Source organism: Anolis carolinensis, chromosome 4 (genome assembly GCF_035594765.1).
Source record: "Anolis carolinensis isolate JA03-04 chromosome 4, rAnoCar3.1.pri, whole genome shotgun sequence".
NCBI classification, from domain to species: domain Eukaryota; kingdom Metazoa; phylum Chordata; class Lepidosauria; order Squamata; family Dactyloidae; genus Anolis; species Anolis carolinensis.
In genome coordinates this window covers 43214064-43229257 of record NC_085844.1, presented here as the reverse complement: position 1 = coordinate 43229257, position 15194 = coordinate 43214064, and the positions used below count along the sequence as shown (strand labels likewise).

The window sequence follows — 15194 nt, the reverse complement described above, 5'->3', positions numbered from 1 at the left end:
TTTTTTTCATTTTCATGATTCCCTCTTTTCTGTTGAAATTGTCCACAGGTTTGTGGATTTCAATGGTTTCTCTGTGTAGTCTGACATGGTGGTTGTTAGAGTAGTCCAGCATTTCTGTGTTCAGTAAAAATACACACACGCACACACACACGCCCAAAGGTAACGTGAGGGCGAAGAAGCGAAATGAGGGCTCAAGCTGAAAAAAGAGATGCGGTGGGAGGAAGAGGAGGAGAAAGAAGGCGGACGAGGGGAGCAAGCGGGCGGGTGAGCGGCGGGGGATTAGATGCCTTCATTTCGTTCGGGTAATCCTAAATGCAGCTATCTCTGGCTCTTTAATCTCCTCTCGAATCGGATTAGGACCCATTTGAGCCCGTGCAGTCGGAATCAGCGAGATGATGGCTAGGCGGGTGGTGGTGTAAAGGGGGGCGAGGTTTGCATGGAGCAAAGGAAGCGCAAAAGGACAACTTTATGTAACCAGGGCTTGCGAGGCATCTCTGAGAAGCCCCCCCTCCCAATAGGGAGCAAAACCTCCTTTCTAGTCCTGGGATAAACGCAGTGGAAGGGTTGCTTTCCTCCAGGTTTGGAAAATAGAGGGTGCCTGTCTACACTGTAGAATGAATGCAGTGTGAAACCACTTTCACTATGGCTTGATGCTGTGGAATCGTGGAAACTAGTTAGATAAAGTTCTAGAACTGTTTAGAACTACAACTCCCTGATTCCATACCATTGGGCTATGGCAGTGAAAGTGGTGTCAAACAGCATTCATTCTACAGTGTGGATGGATCCTTAGGGAGGTTGTGAAGTGTATTCGACAGTAGGCCAGTGAGGTTTATATATCTGTGGAAGGTCCAGGGTGGGGGAAAGAACTCTTCTCTGTTGGAGACAAGTGTGAATGTTGCAATTAATCACCTAGATTAGCATTGAAAACCCTTTTAGCTTCAAGGCCTGGCTGATTCCTGCCTGGGGAAATCCTTTGTTGGGAGGTGTTAGTTGGCCCTGATTGTTTCATGTCTGGAATTCAGGGGAAGACAGGGGTCTTCTGAGCGTTGTTCTTTATTGGCTGTCCTGAATTTAGATGACTAGCTACTTTAGCTGTGCTTCTATGGAGCTAACACCTCCCAACAAAGCATTCACCCAGGCAAGAATCAACCTCCAACAGACAATCGTTCTTTCTCCCACCCTGGTCCTTCCACAGATATATAAACCTCGCTGGCCTAGTTTCCAATATTACTCACAACCTCTGAGAATGTCTGCCTTAGATGTGGGCGAAACTTCAGGAGAGAATGCTTCTGGAACATGGCTTTTCCGATAGTCTATGTCTATCCCAATGTGGGGAGGTTCTCAATAGCCCTCCACTGCCTCCAACCAACTTGGGCCCCAGCTGCAGAGCACAAGGCAGTTTTAAACCAGTCTTGAAGAAAGTGGTTTCACTCTGCAGACGACTACATAGGAGGAAATCCTGGAGCAGCTTGAGGCCCAAATGGCGATTATGGACCCAGAGAGCACTGATGCATATTAAAGGCTTTCTTGCACCGGGTTTGTAAGAGTTTCTTGTCCGCCCCATAGTTAGAAGCTAGCTTCGAGATGCTTTCAATGGTCGGTGTCGATGGGACCTTGGAGCCTGTCCTGTCTTTTCAGGAGGAGGAGGAGAGAAAGCGAGTCTCTTTGCTCCCTTGACCGCCCCAAAAGGGATAGTACTGGTAACTCCCCGAAATCACAAGTCGCGTTTATTTATCTGCCTCTGGACAGCACCCTTCCAACTGCAGCATTTCTTGCAAGCGACTGCCTGCGCGTCTTGATACAACTTACGTTTGCGGCAAATAATATTTTATTACCTTGTGTTGTGGAAGGCTTTCATGGTCTGAATCACTGGGTTGTTGTTAGTTTTCCGGACTGTATGACCAGGAGAAGCATTCCCTCCTGGCGTCTCGCCCATAACAGGTATCCTCAGAGGTTGTGAGGTTTGTTAGAAGCTAGGCAAGGGAGGTTTATATATCTGTGGAAGGTCCAGGGTGGGAGAAAGAACTCTTGTCTTTTCGAGGCAGGTGTGAATGTTTCAATTGACCACCTTGATTAGCATTGAATACTCTTTTAGCTTCAAGGTCTGGCTGTTTACTGCCTGGGATAATGCTTTGTTGGAGGTGTTAACTGGCCCTGATTGATTTATGTTTGGACTTCCTATGCTTTCTGGGTGGTGTTATTTATTTGCTGAGTTTTTTAATACTGGTAATGAAAGGCACCGCTGATTAACTCAACCAGAGAAGTCAGCCATAGCAGAGCACCTGATGAGCCAACCTGCCACTTCATCACATTTACTAAATTCCACTGGACACCGCATGTTATCTGAGAACACAGAAATGCTGGATCGCTCTAACAACCACCATGTCAGACCACACAGAGAAGCCATTGAAATCCAGAAGCATGTGGACAATTCCAACAGAAAGGAGGAAACCATGAAAATGAACAAAATCTGGCTACCAGTATTTTAAAAAACTCAAAAATCAGGACAGTAAATAAAGAACAACACTCTGAAAACAGGGGAATTCCACACAAGAAACAATCGGGGTCAGTTAACACCTCCCAACAAAGGATTGCCCCGGGCAGAAATCAGCCAGGCCTTGAAGCTACAAGGCTTTTCAATGCTAATCAAGGTGATTAATTACAACATTCACATTTGCCTCCAACAGACAGGAGTTCTTTCTCCCACCCTGGACTTTTCACAGATATATAAACCTCCCTTGCCTTGTTTCCAACAAAGCTCACAACCTCTAAGGATGCCTGCCATAGATGTGGGCGAAACGTCAGGAGATAATGTTTCTGGAACATAGCTATCCAGCCCGGATTACTCACAGCAACCCAGTGATTCCGGCCATGAACGCCTTCGACAACACAGCGCCTCTCTTTTCGGCCTAATGAGACCTGTAAAAAGCAGTAAAGACCGAATTATTCGCCGTCCTATAAATCTGTTTGTGGAGATGGCGGCGAAAGGGGGAGGGGGGAGGGGATGTCCTAATACATAAATATTTTGTTCTAATCCCGAATATTTGATTGAGAATTTAAGATCGCACACACTACACACCCGTACCCGCAGACATGCATATTTCAGATTAAACCTCGATTTATTTTTTTAGTGTGTGTGCGCGGGGAAAATAAAGCTTGTAATCCTTTCGGGAGAGAGAGATTGCGTGGCTTTCCGGAGTTTATTGGAAAGTGGTGGTGGATTTGTGTGACCTCTGCGGGTTGTAGTGGCGCGGGAGGGGAGGGGAGGTGCGCGCGCACCCCCGGGTTTGTTTGCGTTCGGGCGCGCGCGCTCCCCGCCAGGCAGGGCCAGGGATCTTGTTTTCCCCAACCAACCCCTCCGGCTCGACGCGATATTTTCAAGGAGGTAACACCCAGGATTTCATTACGCTAAAAAGAGAGGGGGGAGGGGGAGAGAGAGGAGGAAAGAGAGGGAGACGAGAAAGAAGAGGGAGGGGGAGAGAAGATGAGGGGGAAAGAGAGCAAGAAGGAGAGAGGGAGAAAGGGAGAGAGAGAGAGAAGAAAGGAACAAGGGAAAGCAGCGCTCTTTTCTCCCATCCCTACCCCCTCCTTTCCTCCAACGAAGAACTGCTCTTTTGGACTGCTGAGAGTCCTCCGGGCTGTATGGCCATGTTCCAGAAGCATTCTCTCCTGACGTTTCGCCCACATCTATGGCAGGCATCCTCAGAGGTTGTGAGATATATTGGAAACCAGGACAAGGGATGTTTATATATCTGTGGAAGGTCCAGGGTGGGAGAAAGAACTCTTGTATGTTGGAGGCAGGTGTGACTGTTGCAGTTAATCACCTTGATTAGCATTGAATAGCTTTGCAGCTTCAAAGCTTGGCTGCTTCCTACTTGGGGGGATACTTTGTTGGGAGGTGTTAGCTGGCCCTGATTGTTTCATGTCTGGAATTCTATTGTTTTCAGAGTGTTGTTCTTTATTTTCTGTCCTGATTTTAGGGGTTTTTTTTTAATACTGGTGGCCAGATTTGGTTCAATTTCATGGTTTCCTCCTTTCTGTTGAAATAGTCCCCATACTTGTGGATTTCAGTAGCTTCTCTGTGCAGTCTGACATGGTGGTCGTTAGAGTGGTCCAGCATTTCTGTGTTCTCCAATAATATGCTGTGTCCAGGTTGCTCTGCCATGGCTGACTTCTCTGTAGTTGAATTAGTCTGCAGTACCTTTCATGTCCCTTGATTCGTGTTTGGGCAAGGCTGCGTTTGGTGGTCCCTGTGTAGACTCTTTTGTGCTCTTTTGTGCCGGGGAAGAGGAAGGAAGGAGGGAAGGAAAGAAGGAAGGAAAGAAGGAGGGAAGGACGGCGGCAGGCAGCTGATTAGGATGCAGGAAGCGACCTGCCCTCTATTGGAAAAAGGAGGAACGAGGGACGGCGAGGGGAGGAGGGAATGAGGTAAGGAGAGGAGGGGAGGGGAGGGGAGGGGAGGGGAGGGGAAAGGAGGCAGCGGGAAAGCAGCCGCAGCTGCAGCCCAGGCTGGATATCCAACAACGGCTTGCCTCAACCTCCCCTTGACGCTTTTTCCTCCCCAAGCTTCGGACAGAAGGAGCGCCTCATCTCTTCCTCTTTCTCCTCCTCTTCCTCTCCTCTCCAGCGGACACGGACCACGAGAGCTGCTCCCGCCTTCCCGGTAAGTACCGCGGCGGATCTGAGCGAGGAAAGAAGGAAGAGAAGGGGGAAAGAGAGAGAGAAGGAAGGAGGGAGATGCCTTCCTGGCTAGGGGGTCGCTGCGAGCCATTGCGCGCCTTGGAGAGGCTGCTTTGGGTGTCCATGGTGAGCCAAATCGGGTAGATTGGGATTGGAAACGAGGGGAAGCTGGCTGGGCCGCTCTTGCCTTGCTTCGATGGGGAGCTCTGCAGCCCCGCTCCGGTTGGGTGAGGGTCGCCTTGTGCGGCAGGATGGTCAAGGAAGCCTCGAATGGCTCATTCTTGAAGCCCAAGGCTTCACCCCTATCCCCACCTGCCTCCCTTTAGGCCCCTTTGCTCAGCGTGCCATCAAACCTATTCCCATCCATGGCCGCCCGGCTTGTATCCTCGCCAACCCTTTCCTTGCGTCCGTGTGCTTTGTTGGGTATGGAGAAAGGGGTTTTTTGCCGCCTGACTAGTGTCTTCCGACCATGGGGCCTTTCCTGTCTTTGTGCGGCGAGGGTGCAGCTGCCGGGGAGAAAATGGCGAGGGGCCATTGTGCCTCAGGAGGAAGAGGAGGAGGAAGAGGAGGCCGGCTTCTTCCGGAAGGGAGAAAGGCGCGTGGCGTCGGAGAGCGGGAAGAGGAGGAGAGAGGGGGCCAGCTCCCAAACCCCACCGACCCACCACCGCCTCTAGCTTTGCTCCTCTGGTTTTCGAGGAGGAGAAAGGGCTGCTAGCCCTCTTTCCGCCCTCTCTGCTTTTCTGTCAGCTTCCAAGGAGTGACTTTAGGGAAGGGGGGGGGGAGATATGCGTTGGAGATATCGACAAGCTAGATCGTATTCAGAGGAGGTTTGGAAAAAAAACCAAGTCCTGTAAGGAGCGGCTTAGGAAACTTGGAGAAGACAAGGCTGAGAGGGAACGTGATAAGTCATGTTTAAAATATATGAACGGATGTCATACTGAGGAGAGGACAAGCCTGCTTTTTGCTGTTCTAAAACGCGGAGCAGTGGATTCAAATGTCAGGAAAAGAGATGCCATCTTAACATTAGGAAAACTTCCTGATGGTAAGAGCTGTTGGACAGTGGACTATGCTGCCTAGGAGGATAGTTGAGTCTGGGGGCCCTTCCACACAGTCCTATATCCAAGAATGTCATGGCAGAAAATACCACAATGTCTGCTCTGAACTAGGTTATCTGGCTGTGTGATATCCCAGTTCAAATCAGATATTGTGGGATTTTCTGCCTTGATATTCTGGGATATAGGGCTGTGTGGGAGGGTCCTGGGTTGCTGAGTTTTCCGGGCTGTCTGGCCATGTCCCAGAAGCATACCTTCCTGACGTTTCGCCTGCGTCTATGACAAGCATCCTAGAGGTCGTGAAGTCTGTTGGAAACTAGGCAATTTGGGTTTATATATCTGTGGGATGTTCGGGGTGGGAGAAATAACTCTTGTCTGTTTGAAGCAGGTGTGAATGTTGCAACAGGTCACCTTGATTAGCACTGAAAAGCCTTTTAGCTTCAAAATCTGGCTGCTGGGGGAAGGTGTTTGCTGGCCCTGATTGGTTCATGTCTGGAATTCCTCCCTTTTCTGAGTCTCGTTCTTTATTTATTGTCCTGATTTTAGAGGGTTTATTAAAATACTGGTGACCAGATTTTGTTCATTTTCATGGTCTCCTCCTTTTTGTTGAAATTGTCTACATGCTTGTAGATTTCAATGGCTTTTCTGTGGTTGTTAGAGTAGTCCAGCATTTCTGTGTTCTTAAATAATATGCTGTGTGTCCAGATTGGTTCATCAAATGCTCTGCTATGGCTGACTTCTCTGGTTGATTGAATCTCCTTCTCTGGAGATTTTGAAGAGGGAAGGAGGAGGGAGATGTCAGCCTGGCTAGGATGTCTGTCTGTTGGGAGTGCTTTGATTATGTTTTTCTGCGTGGCAAGGGGTTGGGCTGGATGGATCTTGGGGTCTCTTCCAACTCGAGGATTCTATGGAAAGAGAAGCTCCGGGGAGAGAATGTGTCCAGTCGGGGAGCCTCTTTGGCCGGAGAGGGGCTCAACTCGTATTCACATTGAAGGGAATGGCTCAATGTTATGCCAACCTGACACCACTTTGACTACCCTGGCTCGGTGCTGTGGCACCATGGCTTAATACTGCAAAGCCTGGCGAGAAAGTGGGAAAGAGACCCGGGTTTCCTTTTCCTTCGTGGCGTGGCTTGGAGTGAGGGAATGCGCGGAGAGCCGGCCTCTTGGAAAGCGATTTGCGCTCCGCTTCAAAGGGAGGGGACTCTCCGCGCGGGACGCCGGGAAACAAAAAGGACGTCGCCCTCCTCCTTGTTTTCCTTGTTCCGTTGTTGCTGGTCACGGACTCGAAAAAGGTTGCATAATAAGAGGCGTTCAGCCGGGCGGAAATAATGACCATTCTGCAGACCGTCGTAGCTTTCTTGGCAAGGGAAAAGCATTTTTTTTAAACTTCCTTTCTCTAAATAGTATCGGGAAATACTTCAGGTTGCCTTAGGAACATTTTAAAAGGCTATTCTTTCATTACATTCATCCTCTGACTTATTGTATACATTTTCATAAATGTATCTCGAAATTGTGAGCATGGGATATGAACACTGGTCTACCTCTTCCTTCCAAAACGGGCGGCAGAAAAGTAATTTTTCGACTGAATTCTAATTTTCCAACTATTTTTCCTTAAAGGGTCCATTATATATTTCTTCCACGGTTTATATTTAATGACATAGAATAATTCCCTTGACTTGTGTTGTTGTCAATCAGAAAATAACAGCTGCCTCGAAGAAATGACGATTTTTATTGCGCTATTTGAGGAGGACAAAGAGTAAAAATTGTGCGAGGCCTCTTTCAAGGGAACAGCCCTTCTTTCGCCCGAGATGGAAATCAAGACCATGGACAGCGAACGGATATTAAACTAGGATTATCTGCCTCGAATAATATCGGGGTTGTGGCCCTGCCGCCTGTCATTCCAAGCAAGAAGGCGAATCGGCATCTTGGAGGGATCCTCGTTGTTGGCTGTCTGTGCCCCCGGCGGCCCCCCAAAAGACACAGGACGGTGTCACGTTGCCATATATGGCAACCAGGCCCTGCAGGGTTTCCGCCCAAAGGAGAAGCCCAAGTGCATTTCTGAACAGCGACAACACTGGGTTACTGTGAGTTTTCCGGGCTGTATGGCCATGTTCCAGAAGCATTCTCTCCTGACGTTTTGCCCACATCTATGGCAGGCATCCTCAGAGGATGTGAGGTTTGTTGGAAACTAGGCAAGTGAGGTTTTATATATCTGTAGAAGGTCCAGGGTGAGAGAAAGAACTCTTGTCTGTTGGAGGCAAGTGTGAATGTTGCAATTAATCAAATTGATTAGCATTGAATAGCCTTTCAGCTTTAAGGACTGGCTGGTTGCTGCCTGGGGGAATCCTTTGTTGGGAGGTGTTAGCTGGCCCTGATTGTTTCATGTCTGGAATTCCTCTGTTTTCAGAGTGTTGTTCTTTATTTACTGTCCTGATTTTAGAGTTTTTTAATACCGGTAGCCAGATTTTGTTCATTTTCATGGTTTCCTCCTTTTTGTTGAAAATGTCCACATGATTCCGGCCATGGAAGCCTTCGACAACATATAGCTACAACATTGCTGAAGCCTCTGTGTTTTGTGTACGGGTTTGTAGGTGTTCTGCTGACAAAATCGAAGACAAAAGAGAAGCTGCAGACGAGATATTTATCGGAGAGGCGCGGGTATAAATTCAATAGATGCTATCAGGAGGCCCACTGGAAGAAAAAGAATTACCGTAAATGCCACATGACAGGAAGAGATCAAGGCGAAATGACAGGCCTTCTTCGCTCTTCTGCGGAGAAAAGAGGCGGGGGGGGGGGGCGCTTCCCTCGGCAGCTGGAAGCCCGGACTGGGAACCAGGACTGGAAACCATTGTTCGATCCGGAGGGATGACGCATCGACTTTCGAGCGAAGGTTCAGGCCTTTTCGGGCCAAGCGCCCCTTTTCCTTTTTTTTTTTTTTTTTTTTGGTCACCGCGTCCTTCCTTTTCCGTTTCCTTTTCATGCGCCTTGCCCTCTCCTCCCAAGGACTGCGAACTTCGCCTTCCTGCGGCCTTCTCCCAAAGAGACGCCATGACTGAGACTGTAGCTCTCCCCCGCCCCTTCCTTCAGCTCTGGTCACCCGGGGAGGCCGAGAGGCCCTGCTGACGGTTCCGCTTTCGAGAAGACCACCCCGGCCTCCACAACCTGGATTTGAGCTTGGATTTGCGCTCCCCGGGATTCCTCGAAGCTCCCGCGTTTGCGAAGCTAGGCTCCCAGCGAGAACCCGAAACCAGAGGCTTCTGGGCTGCAGAATAAGGACGAATCTCCATATAGAATTCATGTAGTGTGACACCACTAATGTTATGGCATTAGGGCTCAATACTATGGCATCCTGGCATGACTTTAACTACCATGGCTCAATGCTATGGAACCGCCATACCACTTTAACTACCATGGCTCGGTGCTATGGCATGATGGCTCAGTGCTATGGCATCCTGACACCACTTTAACTACCATGGCTCAGTACTACGGCATCATGGCTTAATGCTATGGAACCACGACACCGTGGCTCAGTGCTATGGCATCATGGCGCAATGCTATGGCATCCTGACAAGACTTTACCATGGCGCAATGCTATGGCATCATGGCTCAATGCTATGGCATATCGACATCACTTTAACTACCATGGCTCAATGCTATGGCATCATGGTTCAGTGCTATGGCATCCTGACATGACTTTAACTACCATAGCTCAATACTATGGCATCATGGCTCAATGCTATGGCATATCGTCATCACTTTAACTACCATGGCTCAATGCTATGGCATCATGGCTCAATGCTATGGCATCCTGACATGACTTTAACTACCATAGCTCAATACTATGGCATCATGGCTCAATGCTATGGCATATCGACATCACTTTAACTACCATGGCATAATTTTATGGCATCATGGCTCAATGCTATGGCATCCTGACATCACTTTAACTACCATGGCTCAGTGCGATGGCAGCATGGCTCAATGCTATGTGGTCTTTAGTTTTCCTTCCCTTGTGCAAACTTTGGCCCTCCAGTTGTTTTGGACTGTAACCCCCACCAATTGTGGGCGTTGAAGTCCAAAATACCTGGAGAGCCAAAGTTTGCCCTTGCCTGGTGAAGATGCACCCCTTGAGAGTGTACTTGGGAGTGTGGGAGTCCATTTGGGTCGCAGCTTCAGGGAGGCTTGCTTCGCCCTGCCCTTTCTGAGTGGTCAGTACAGACACCCGCCATTATTGTGGTTGTTTTTCCTCCATGGAGCCAAGCAGGCTCCTATGGAGACTCTACCCTCCATCCCTTTAAAGGCGAGGACAGACTCTCCCCCTTTTTGGCCACTCTGGACCATTCTGGCCCAAGGGAGCCGTGCCTATTGAGCCAGTGGATGGGGAGACGCCTCCGAGGTCACATCTGGACTCTCTGGATCGTTTGGCCCAAAGATAAACATGGCTTAGCCATCCATGTGAGGTTTTAAAAGAAAATGCTCGCCCGTGCCTCCTTTTCCAACTTGTTCCATCGGTGGAAGAGTCTCTGTTGTTAATCCTGCCCTGTAATCTGGAGGATCTGGAGCAGTTACATTAATTACTGGGCAAAACACCCCCCTTTTCCCCCTCCTCCTCTTCCTCCTGCTCCTCGTTGCGATGAAGGAGGACCTGGGTTTTATATAATGCGGGCTTAGCGCCGATCAAGGTTGCCCCTCCCCCCGCCGCCCGCCTCTCTCTCTCTCTGCCCCCCCCCCTCCCGCGCCTGGAGTATTTAAAGCAAATCTGTTCTCATTTCATGGCAGGGATGGGGGCAGAAGAGGAGGCTGGAGCTGTCGGCAGCCTTCTGTTTCTGGTAAATGAGGACACTCCTGCAATGAAGGGGTTACGGTTGGGGGGATGGCGAGGGGTGGGTGCGGGGCGCCTTTTCTGGGGGCGAGGAGAGCGGGGGGAGGGTGGGCTCTCCCCTCTGGGTCGCCAAAGCGGGAAGGGAGGTCAGAGCGGGGTCTGAGGATCCGCGGAGAAGGGGGAGGGGTCCCAGGGAGCAGGAAGGGACCGAGGAGGCAGCTGAGGGGGAGGGAGCGGGAAGGGACCCAGGGGGCAGGTTGCCCCCTCTGCGAGTCGGACTTGAGGGAGTCCCCTTGGCCAGGGCGGGGAGAGGTGGGTTTGACCCCTGGGAGGGGGAGGGAGTGAGGGAGAGAAGGGGCTCTCCGCGGCCTCCCTCCCTCCCTCCCTCCCTCCTCCTCCGGCCGCTTTCAAGGGCTTTCAAGGCGAGCGGGACTTTGGGAGCCAACATCTGCCTGCCCGGTGACGTCAGCATCCCCGTGTAATCCTTTCGGAGGGGAGGCAGGAGGCAGCGCCGTATTTGTTTGCCCGGAGAGCCCTCTCCAGCCCTCACTCGCTCGCCAGGCGCACCGAGGCGGACCCTCGCTTCTTCCGGGAGGAAAAGGTGGCCAGAGAGCGCGGAAGGGAGGAGGGAGGGAGGGAGGAATTGGAGGCACTGCATCCACCGCAAGGCAAGGCCGGGTTTCTTCTTCGGGCCGCTTGATTCCTCCGTGGGGAGAGTGTACGCGACGAGGAGAGCTCTCTCCCCCTCCCCTCCCCCGTCGATGCATGACCTCTATGGAGTCGCGGGTCTTCGTGAGCAGGCGGGGTCTGTCTCGTCCGTTCCTGAGGTCCTGGGTGGAGGGAAAGGGGGTCGGAATCGCTTCCGAGGCCAGGGCGGGATCGGTTTTGTTCTCCTCACGCCTGAGAAGGAAACGCCAGGCTCCTTAAATAGGGCGCCTTTGGAAAACTGCTCAAGACTTTTCTCTGCTGCTGGTTGACATCCCCCAATAGACACCCCCTCCCTCCGGACCCCCTCCTGGCCCCCCTCCTTTGCTTCGCGGGGTCGGGCGGCGTTTGCGTGGAGAGGCGAGACGCCTTTAACCTCTTGCCTTTCTCTCTCCTCCTTAGGAAACCGGGGGAAGGGATCCGGAAGGCCGCCTCCTCCTCCTCCGATGGAGTCCTTTCGGAGACGTCGGACCTCTAAGCTTCTTTCCACGGACCAGAACGGAGCCCGTTTTCGCTGGACAAACCAAAAACTGACCAACAGAGAGCCCCCTCCTCCAGCGCCCGCCGCCCTGCCTCAGTTTCCATCTGGTTTCCTACAACTCTTCGGCTGGTAGAGGCGCCGCCACCGCTGCTTCCTCTGACGGAACCAATCCGGATTGGACATCAGGCGGGGATGCTATTCCAGATGCTATTCTCGTCCTTCCTTCTTCCCCTCTTCTTCTTCTCCCCATCCTCTTCCTCCTCCTCCTCTTCTTAGGATAGACTCAGATGAGTCTCCAAGGATGGCGCTCTTCATGTTTCCTGCTTTAGGAAACGAGTCAAAACTTCAATGTGTTGTTGAAGGCTTTCATGGCCGGAATCGCTGGGTTGCTGTGAGTTTTCCGGGCTAGATGGCCATCTTCCAGAAGAATTCTCTCCTGAGCTTTCGCCTACATCTATGGCAGGCATCCTCAGAGGTTGTGAGGTCTGTTGGAAACGAGGCAATTTGGATGTATATATCTTCCTAACACCTCCAAACAAAGAATTCCCCATGGCAGGAATCAGCCAGGCCTTGAAGCTGCAAGACTTTTCGATGCCAATCAAGGAGATTAATTGCGACATTCACACCTGCCTCAAACAGACAATGGTTCTTTCTCCCACCCTGAACCTTGCACAGATATATAAACCTCACCTGTCTAGTTTACAATATATACCTCACAACCTCTGAGGATGCCTGCCATAGATGTGGGCGAAACGTCAGGAGAGAATGCTTCTGGAACATGGCCACAGAGCCGGGAAAACTCAAAGCAACCTACCCAGTCAAGCCTTGCATTGAGCCGAGTTCCCTGTCCCCAGAAGAGTCGTGTGTGTGGCGTGTGTGTGTGTGTGTGTGTGGGCACGTAGGCGTGTGGAAAGAGGGGAGGGGAGGGAGGGAATGCTGAAATGACTTCTGCTGCTGCCCAGAAATGGCTGGCGGGAGGGGAGGGGGGAGGAAGGGAGCGACCAAATCCGGCCGTCTTCAAGAGCAATCAGGGCAAAGCCCTGTCATTCTGTGGTCTTAAGAAATGAAAGAGAGGGGAGGGAGGGAGGGAGGGGAGGGAGGGGGGAAAGCCCTGGCCACATTAGAGCAGCTTAAGGAGGTGGCTTTAAAAGCCCGGCACACACTGGAAACGGACTCCTGCCCGCTGAAGCTGGCAGATGGGCTCGGGAGCGGCCTCGCATTCAAAGCCGGGTTTGGGAGATGAATGGAGGGCGAAGGAGAGGGGCGGCAAGGGCGGGAGGGAGTTGTGGCTTTCCTCTCTCTTTTTTGTGAAAGGACGCCGGCTATTTCGTCTGCAGAGAGACAGAGAACAGGCGGGACCGGAGGCGCTGCCTCTCCGTGTTCACAGCGGACCTTGATTTAATGTCATACAATTAAGGCACGCGGTGAATGCCAAGAGCGGGGCTGGAAGGCGACGAGGAGCCACGTCCAGAAAGAAAGAAAAAAAGAAAGGGGGAAAAAGGGGGAAGGGGAAGATCTACAATCGGAATTCCTCGGAGGCAATGCATTTCCGTCAAGAAAGAAGGCATTAGGCGTTACAACCCTTCCGGAGGGAGAGCTTACCCCAAAAACAGGTAAGTGGGGTTTGGTTTTTCCCCGAGATTCCGATCCAAACAACTTTGTAAAGACGAGAGAAGGGAAATAAATACCTTTGCCATGATGACGAAACCGCTCTGTTTTGTTGATTCTACTGTACGCGCCTAAACGGATGGGCCTGGAAACGGGGCCTTGGCTTCTCAGGGCAGGAGAAAACCTAGAGATTACAGGGAGGGTCCTGTTAAGAGACTGGGCGCAAAAAACGGGGGCAAAATATCGTGAGAGGTGGCTTTATTAGTGTTTGGCCTAAGAGAAGGGGAACAAAAGGACTTCAGGCGTCCCTATAGGTGCGCCTGGACTGGAGACATGGAGCTGTCCACGGTCCTGAAATCCGAGGCTCTTGAACAGAGGTTTTCTACAGGCTGGATATTGAGTCCTGGCTGAGAACTTCGCTTTAGGTTTCCATGCAGCAAACCTTTCCAAGGTCTGGCCTCCGAAAGCTGCCGTTCGCGCCCATTGAAATGAATGGCAGCCTCGTTCATTGTCATGCTTCCCTACTATTTGGAAGCATTCACGAAATACGTGGAGTGTTTTAATGCAAAGGAAGTTGCAGAGGCAAGGCCAAGGAGCAGGGTAAGGAATATTTCACTGTAAAATTATTTTAGTGCTCATAATCAGAGAGCGATCCCATACACACACGCACACTGCATTATATTATATATTATATCATATATATTATATTATATCATATATATTATATGGTCGCTCTCTCATTGTGGATACTAGGTATGTATATTTGTGGGTATATGTGTGTGTAGGAAGGTGCAGAGGCAAGGCCAAGAAGATGGGTAAATAATATTTCACTGTAAAATTATTTTAATACTCATAATCAGAGAGAGATCCCATACACACACACTGTATTATATTATATCATATTATATTATATTTATGGTAGCTCTCTCATATGGACACTAGGTGCCACCCTCTATATGTATATTTGTGTGAATATGTGTGCATGTGTATAGATATTCATATATACCTGCACATAGAGGGTGGTATTAGTGGCAAACAAATACAGATACCGCATTATGACAGTTCTTCAGTCAACGTGGGAGACTAAATTTTACAGATAAATAATGCCTTTGCATGTAAACAAAATAAAAGGGGGTCGCTCTCTGGTTGTGAACACTGAAATCACTAGGTATCACCATCTGTATGTCTGTATATATTATATGTATATGTGTGTATAAGAACTCCTAGGATCCAGTGGGACTGAATCATGAACGGCCCTTATTTTTACGAGTACACTCACACACGTTTATATTTGCACATATCCATGCATACATTTTTATACAGAGGGGGTTCCTGGTGGCAGACAGGCGACTCTCAGTTATCGAGTCAATGTGGGAGAATGAATATTGCGGATCATTCCTTTGCATGCAGACACTGAGCAGCTAATTCCTTTGCATTGAACGACTGGCAAAGAATAAGGAAATTCTTCGCCTCGCTTGGATTTTGGACAGAGTCTAGTAAGCTTTTCACCGCCACTAAGCAAGAGGAAAAGACAGATGGCGGTTGCTTCACGTCCTCCTCAAAGGCCACAGCCCAGTTGGTGAGTGGACGCCTCCAACCGGCCCCTCTTTGGCTTTGGCCTCCTCCGGGGAGGCGCCCCGTGGCCTCGTGTGCAAACCCACCCTCCTCGGTGGGCAATCCTCCCCAGAGACAGGCCTGGAAGCCACCGGCGTCGGCCCAAGAACCAAGACACAACCGCCCGGCTATGGAAGACCAGGTGCCCCTAGGACACGCTGTGCTTTAATCGGGATTAAACTCCAGGAAAGCGGATTACCGCCTACCCGCCTGGCATCTGAACCGGAACA

The 15194-nt window shown here is 50.5% G+C and overlaps 1 long non-coding RNA gene and 1 other non-coding gene across 2 annotated transcripts; both read left to right on the top strand.

Annotated features, from left to right (window-relative positions):
• Nucleotides 1-3149: 3149 nt before the first annotated feature.
• Nucleotides 3150-13449, top strand: LOC134298863 (uncharacterized). Its single transcript, XR_010005975.1, has 2 exons — nucleotides 3150-4663; nucleotides 11664-13449. It is a non-coding gene; the product is annotated as an uncharacterized LOC134298863 (long non-coding RNA).
• mir124a-1 (microRNA mir-124a-1) lies at nucleotides 13095-13192 on the top strand. Its single transcript, NR_129831.1, has one exon. It is a non-coding gene; the product is annotated as a microRNA mir-124a-1 (primary transcript).
• Nucleotides 13450-15194: the final 1745 nt, after the last annotated feature.